Source organism: Arachis hypogaea, chromosome 13 (genome assembly GCF_003086295.3).
Source record: "Arachis hypogaea cultivar Tifrunner chromosome 13, arahy.Tifrunner.gnm2.J5K5, whole genome shotgun sequence".
Taxonomy (NCBI): domain Eukaryota; kingdom Viridiplantae; phylum Streptophyta; class Magnoliopsida; order Fabales; family Fabaceae; genus Arachis; species Arachis hypogaea.
Window position 1 is genome coordinate 24,999,596 of NC_092048.1, and position 8,158 is coordinate 25,007,753.

The 8,158-nt window shown below is 37.6% G+C and overlaps 1 non-coding gene across 1 annotated transcript; it reads right to left on the reverse strand.

Annotated features, from left to right (window-relative positions):
• Positions 1-5,098: 5,098 nt before the first annotated feature.
• LOC112738476 (small nucleolar RNA R71) lies at positions 5,099-5,202 on the reverse strand. The gene has a single exon (XR_003169436.1). It is a non-coding gene; the product is annotated as a small nucleolar RNA R71 (small nucleolar RNA).
• Positions 5,203-8,158: the final 2,956 nt, after the last annotated feature.

Consider the following 8,158-nt stretch of genomic DNA (forward strand, 5'->3'; position numbering starts at 1 on the left):
TCAGCGTGGGTCCATTTTAGCAACTCGTAACCAGCGATTTCTAGCTCATTTTAGGCCCAATCCAACTCATTTCTGATGCTATTGAACCCAAGGACTGAGGGGAGAATGAACCAAGTAGTCATAATTTAGTTTTTGCATCATGTTGTAGGTAGAATTATAGAGAGAGAATATCTCCCTTCTCTCTAGAATTTAGGGTAGTTTAGGTCAAATTCTCTTGGATCCAACTTTTGATTCTTGTTTTGATTTAGTCGTCCCTTGTAATTTCTTGTTATTACATCTTTGTTCTTCTAGTTTTACTTGTCATTTCTTATTTTGCTCTCTTATGTTGATGAACAATTGTTGGATCTTGATTTCTTTTAATGCAATTTTATGTTTCCATGTCTCTTTTATGTTGATCTTGATTATTATTATTGATTTCTTGCTTATGTTAGTTGTGGGTTTTGTTAATTCTTGCATTTTGTGATGTTTACTTTTATTACACTCTAGGTGTTTGATGAAATGTTTTCTCTAGTTTTTGAGTAGTTTTCTTTACTCTTGGCCTAGGCTAAGGGAATTGAGTGACCTTGAGTCATTGGGTCTCATTGAATTAGTGATTTGAGAACCCTATGTGGTCAATTTGATAACCATTAACTCTAGCCTATTACTAAGTCAATTAGTAGCTAGGTTAGGACTTATGGATTGATGTTGATCAAGCCTATTTGACGTACTTCAAGCTTAGGAGTAGACATTAAACGTACTTAAAGCTTTTAGAAGTAGACTTAATGGGTTGGTCCCTCATAATTGTCAATATATGGTTTGTTGACAAGGATGGTGATCTCAAATACTTATGTCTAGCCAAGAGTTCTTTCCTTTATTTTATTAGTTCTTATCATTTACTTTCTTACTTTTATATTTCCTTGCCAATTTCCAAATCAAACCCCTCCTGCATTTTTATAGCCAATAATTGAGCACTTTATTGCAATTCCTTGTGAGACGACCCGAGGTTTAAATACTCTCGGTTATTTTTCATTGGGGTTTGTACTTGTGACAACCAATATTTTTGCATGTGAGGATTCTTTGTTGGTTTAGAACTATACTTGCAACGAGACTTCATTTGTGAAATTCTAAACCATACAATAATCTGAACATCAAAATGACGCCGTTGCCGGAGAATTGCAATGGTGCTATGTTATTGGCTATTGTAAATATTGTGAATATGTTTGCCTTTTTCTTCTTTGTTAGTTTTTGCTAGCTTTAGGATTTGGTTTTCTTTGTTTCTTGTTAGAATTTGTTTTTGTTTTCTCTTATCACCATGAATTCTCATCACTTTGGCTATGAGTTTGGTTCAAACTATGTTCTAGGAGATGGAATTTACAATGATAACATGCATCAAGGATTTGGAGATCAAAGGTGGGAGGAGCCCCAAGCTTATGAACAACCTTTTTGGCAACAACCTTCTTCTGAATCAAGTTTGACAAGAGTGCTTGGGGATATGACTACTCTCCTCACGGAGATATGCAAGGACCAAAAGGTATTTTATTCCATCCAAGCCGTTCAAGCGTCACCCCAACATGACTATTCTCCGGATTCTTATCGGTATAATCCAAATCCTAATGCATACCAATCTAATGTATGTGATGACCCTTATTGTGATTGCCAACCATGACCACCACATACATATAACCCCTTCCCCTAACATAGTTTTGAACCACCACACTCACAAGCCTCATACCACCAAACATCTCCATATGATCCTAATCCATATCCCCCATACCAACCACCTTGTGAACCATATGAACCATATGAAGAACCACCCCAATTCAACCCCCAATACCCTCAAGAACCACCACCTCCATGTTATTATCAAGATGAGCCACCTCCAATGTATGAGAACTCCCAACCACAAGATGAATCACCTCCCATATTTGAAAAAAAATCATGGCTCAGTTTGCCAAAATCATGGCCACCTTGGAATCATAGGACCCATGCAACAAGCAAAGCACCTCCACGGATGAGTGTGAGGAATCAACCAAAGGGTGGAGCATGAAGGAGATTCTAGAATCCCAACATGAGGACAAGGAGATGGGGCATGTCTTGCAACAAGTGGAGGAGGAAGAGATTGTTAAAGAAGAAGAAGTGGTTGAAGAGCTAGGCGAAATTGAACAAGAGGTAGATTTCAAGCTTGAAGACACTTCCACACCAAGTGATGTTGTTCATGATCTTGTGGAAGTTGTTGAACCTTCTTCCAATGAGCTTAAATTTGGTGTTGAGAAGGATAATGCACAACCTCCAAGGCGTAGTATGAATGATGAAAGATTGGAAGATGTTGAGCAAGAAGCAAGCTCCTCCATTGAAGATGATTTCACACCAACCAATGTGTCTTTTGAAATTGATGAACCTACCTCATTGTGTTATGAAATTGATGACAAGGAGGACCGTGCACAACCTCCGACACATGATTTGAGTAATGAGGGGTGTATAGAAGAAGTTGGTGAGCAAGGAATTTCAATTAAAGAAGCTTGCAAAGAGGTGGGAGTTGCAAAGGAAGAGCGCAAGGGAATGGATCTTGCATTGGCTAAGTGTGGGGAAGTCTCCCTTCCTAAGTCACCATCATCCAACACAACATTCAAGTGGGTAAAATTCCTATCCCTAAGTGATGCATGAGCATCTTTCCTATCTTTTTCTAGCTAATTTGCATCTAATTTATTGAGTTTAATTAAGAATTAATTATATTTTAGCCACTATGGATGCTATTTTGAGTTTTGTGCAATTTTATTTATTTTAGGTAGCATTCGGATGGATTTGATGAAGTTTCTGCAGAGAAAGAGAAGAAACCAAGGAGATGACCAGCGAATACCGACGCGGACGCATGGCTCACGCGACCGCGTGGAATGGAGGAAATCGCAATGACACAATCGCGTGCCTGACGCGAACGCGTGGACTAGAATCTGCACAAATGACGCGAACGCGTGGACGACGCGGACGCGTCACAGGAACGATCTGCAGAATTGACAGAAAACGCTGGAGGCCATTTCTGGGCTGTTTTGACCCAGTTCCTAGCCCAGAAAACACAGATTAGAAGCTGCAGAATGGACAATTCAAGTGGTCCCCACCCATCAGCTGAAGACTTGATTATTTAAATTAATTCAAATTCAAATTTAAATCTTATTTTAGGAAAAGATATTATTTTAATTTTACTTTTAGAAATTTGATTTTTAAAAATTATTAGGATTAGTTATAAAAGGGATCCCAATAGGGTGATTCCAGAAGACAACATTCCACAACATTATTCCATACAAATTTACATTTCATATTCCATGAGTAACTAATCCTCCATTGTTAAGGTTAGGAGCTCTGTCTATTGTATGGATTGATAATATTATTTTTCTATTTTAATTCATGTTTTGATTTATATTTCAATAATTATTTTCGTTCTTTATTTTATGAACCTGGGTGGAACGGAAGTATGACCCATGTTCTATTTGAGTTCTTGTAAAACTTGGAAAAGCTCTTTACTTGAACAATAGTTTGAAAACATATTATCCTGAATTTTTAATTGTTTGTATTTAACGGGATACGTGACATATAATCCCTTTATTTTTGGACAATTATGATTCTTGTGGCATATAAACTGGAATTTGATCATCACCCTCTAATTGGAATTAATTGACCAAGGAATTGGCAGTTGATGAATTTTAGAGGAGACTAGGAAGGTCTAAGGAATTAGGGTCTAGTCACAAATAGTTTGCCATGAATTAAATCTTGCATGATTAGAATAGTTAATAAGAAAAGTCAATCCAGAAAATAGATAACTCTAAAGCCTTAACTGTCTTCTCCATATATTATTCCCATCTTAATTACTTGCCCTTCTTTAATATTTTTGCTATTGTTTAATGTCTTTGAACTCCCAACACTATTTTCTGTCTGTCTAACTAATCCTATCAAACGCTATTATTGCTTAATCCATCAATCCTCGTGTGATCGACCTTTACTCACGTAAGGTATTACTTGGTACGACCCGGTGCACTTACCGGTTAGTAAGTGTGGTTGTAAATACTGCACCAAGTTTTTGGCGCTGTTGCCGGAGATTGACTGTGATTAACAACTATTCGTTGTTTGATTGCTTAGATTAGATAATTTTTCTTTATTATTATATTTTTTTATTTTATTATTAATTTTTATTTTGCATTTTTTACGTTAATTTTTTCTTTTCTTTTACGTTAATTTTTTTTCCTTTACATTATTAACTTTCTTTTCCTTTTTGTTTATATCCCCCCTCCCCTGTTTCGTTTTTTCGTTCTTTCTTTTTATTATAAAAAAAATTTTAATAAATAATACTAATAATTTTCCTTAATTTCTGAAATTAAGTTTGGTGTTACTCAATTGATTCTATTTTAATTTTTTTGTTTTTTTTTCTTTTAAATTTTTGAAATTTTTATTTATTTTCAATTATTATTTTCAAAATTTTATTTATTTATTTAGTTAGTATTTTTATTTTATTATTTTACACAGGTTACGTCACAGGGACTTCTTTGCACTCTGACGTAGAGAGTCCCATTTTTTTCTTGTTTTCTGCTTGTGTATGCGCAGAAATAGAGACAAAGAACATCTCTTAGACTTTGATCCTGAACCTGAAAGAACTTTCAGGCGACGTTTACAACAAGCAAGACTTTGCAAGGCTGCAGAATCCACTATGGCAAATAATAATGCTAATGCCAATGTGGTAAATCCGAATGGGGATGATCAGTAGAGAAGAGTGCTTGGCTCTTATTCTGCCCCTACTGCGGATCTCTATGGAAAAAGCATTGTGGTGCCTCCTATAACTGCAAACAACTTTGAGTTGAAGCCACAATTGGTCACCCTGGTGCAACAAAACTGCCAATATCATGGACTTCCTCATGAAGATCCAAATCAATTTATTTCTGATTTTCTACAGATATGTGATACTGTGAAGACAAATGGAGTAAACCCAGAGGTGTACAAACTCATGCTTTTTCCATTTGCTCTGAGGGATAAAGCAAAGCTATGGCTAGATTTCCAACCAAAAGAGAGTTTGAATACTTGGGAAAAGGTTGTTACAGAGTTTCTCACTAAATTTTTCCCACCAAAGAAGCTGACTAAGCTTAGGTTGGAGGTTCAGACCTTCAAGCAGAAGGATGGTGAAACTCTTTATGAAGCTTGGGAGAGATACAAGCTACTGACTAGGCAATGCCCTCCTGACATGTTCTCCAAGTGGACCCAACTGGATATCTTTTATGAAGGCTTAGGAGAGATATCAAAGATGAACCTAGACACTTCTACAGGCGGTTCATTGCACAAGAAGAAGACACCAGAGGAGACTATTGAGCTGATTGAATTGGTTACAAGTAACCAATATTTATACACATCTAACAGGAATCCTGTGAACTCTGAGGCCGCTCAGAAGAGAGGCGTGTTGGAAGTAGAAGCTGTTAATGCTCTTCTTGCTCAGAACAAGCTTATGTCTCAGCAGATAAATCTACTTACTCAACAGATGGGTGGCATGCAAGTCTCAGCTATCAACATTCAAAATCCACCCCAAGATACCTCCTATGACATGACAGGTAACTTTATGCAAAATGATAATTATGATTATGCTCAACCTTCTTCTGAACAGGTGAAGTACATGGGGAGTGGTCCTAGAAATCCCAACAATGATCCATATTCTAAGACATACAATTAGGGGTGGAGGAATCACCCAAATTTTGGATGGAGAGATCAACCTCAGAGATCTCAGAACTTCAACAATAGTTCTCAGGGTGGTTTTCAACAGAACAACCATAATAATCACCAATTTTAGTCTCAGCAACAACAACCACCTCAGCAGGCAAATTCTAAATCCCAAGAAGATTCTAAATGAGAGATGATGATGAGTTTCATACAAGAAACCAGAGCCTCCATTAGAAACTTGGAGGTGCAAATGGGTCAAATGAGCAAGCAATTACCTGAAAGGTCTTCAAATACATTCCCTGGTGATACAGTGGTGAACCCAAGAGAAGATTGCAAGGCTATTCAATTGAGAAGTGGTAAGGTGGCTGGTTCTGAGACCAAGGTCAATGAAGATCTAGTTGAAAAAGAAGCTCCAGAAGAGAAGAAGGAAGAAGTAGAGCACGCCCCTCCTAAGCGGGCAGACAACCCGTTCCCTGACTCTCTTGACACGTATCCCACCTTACCAAAGGCCCCTGAATACAAGCCAAAAATACCATATCCTCAGAGGCTTCAGAAGGCGTCCAAAGAAAAGCAATTCTCTAAATTTTTAGATGTCTTCAAGAAGCTGCAGATCAACATCCCTTTTGCAGAGGCTCTGGAGCAAATTCCTCTCTATGCTAAATTTATGAAAGAATTGTTGACCCACAAGAGGAATTGGAAGGAACAAGAAACAGTGGTGCTAACCAAGGAATGCAGTGCTATTATTCAACACACCCTTCCTGAGAAGATGCCAGACCCAGGGAGCTTTGTCATTCCTTGCACCATTGGAGAAGTCGGCATTCAGAGAGCTTTATGTGATCTTGGAGCTAGCATTAACCTCATGCCACTTTCAGTGATGAAAAAGCTTCAAATTGAGGAGGTAAAACCCCTCATATTTCTCTTCAACTTGCTGATCTTTCTATCAAATTACCTGTGGATGTTGTTAAAGATTTACTTGTAAAAGTAGGACCATTTATCTTCCCTGTTGATTTTGTTATATTAGACATGGAAGAGGAGGTAAAACCCTCAATTATACTTGGTAGACCCTTTTTAGCTATAGGTAGAGCTCTGATTGATGTGTAAAAGGGTGAATTAACCCTAAGGGTCAATGAAGAACAGGTGGTCCTAAATGTTTTTGAAGCCCTCAAACACCCCAATAATTCTGAGGGGTGTATAAAAATAGATGTTATTGAACCACTTGTTCAAGAAGTACTGGAAAATGAGGTACTTGATGATGTTCTAGATCCTATCTCTGAGTGTGAATTAGTTGAAGTTGATGATTCACCACCCCAAAAGGAGCTGATGAACACGCCAATTAAGGAGGAGGAAGCCCCCAAGCTTGAGGTCAAACCCTTATCCCCTTCTCTGAAATATGTGTTCTTGGGTGGAAATGATTCATATCCAGTGATTATTAGCTCTTCTCTGAAGCCTAAAGAAGAGGAGGTGCTTATTTCAGTGCTCAGGAGCCAGAAAACAGCTCTTGGGTGGACCATTAGTGACTTGAAGGGGATTAATCCAACTAAGTGTATGCACAAGATCCTTCTTGAAGATGATGCTAAACCAGTTGTGCAACCACAAAGGAGACTTAATCCAACTATGAAAGAGGTGGTCCAAAAAGAGGTAATGAAATTATGGGAAGCAGGTATTATTTATCCTATTTCTGACAGTCCTTGGGTAAGTCTTGTACAGGTAGTTCCCAAGAAAGGAGGGATGACAGTGATCAAGAATGAAAAGAATGAGCTTATTCCTACAAGAACAGTCACAGGATGGAGAATGTGCATAGATTACAGGAGGCTAAACACTGCTACAAGGAAGGATCATTTCCCCTTCCTTTCATTGATCAGATGCTTGAGAGGTTAGCTGATCATGCTTTTTATTGTTTTCTAGATGGATATTCTGGATATAATCAAATTGCAGTGGACCCTCAAGATCAAGAGAAGATAGCATTCACATGCCCCTTTGGAGTATTTGCCTACAGGAGAATGCCATTTGGACTTTGCAATGCTCCAGTAACTTTTCAGAGGTGTATGCTTTCAATTTTTTCTGATATGGTTGAAAAGTTTATTGAGATATTTATGGATGACTTTTCTGTTTTTGGTAATTCTTTTGAATCCTGCCTTAAACATTTATCTCTTGTCTTGAAACGGTGTCAAGAATCAAACCTTGTTTTAAATTGGGAAAAATCCCATTTTATGGTTACAGAAGGCATTGTTCTTGGACACCGGATTTCAAGTAAGGGAATTGAGGTTGACAGAGCAAAGGTGGAGGTAATTGAAAAATTACCACCACCAACTAATGTTAAGGCAATTAGGAGTTTCTTGGGTCATGCAGGATTTTATAGAAGATTTATAAAAGATTTTTCTAAAATTGCTAAACCATTGAGCAACCTTTTGGTTCTTGATGTTCCTTTTATCTTTGATTCTGATTGTCTGCATGCTTTTGAAACTCTGAAAGCAAACCTTACCTCTACTCC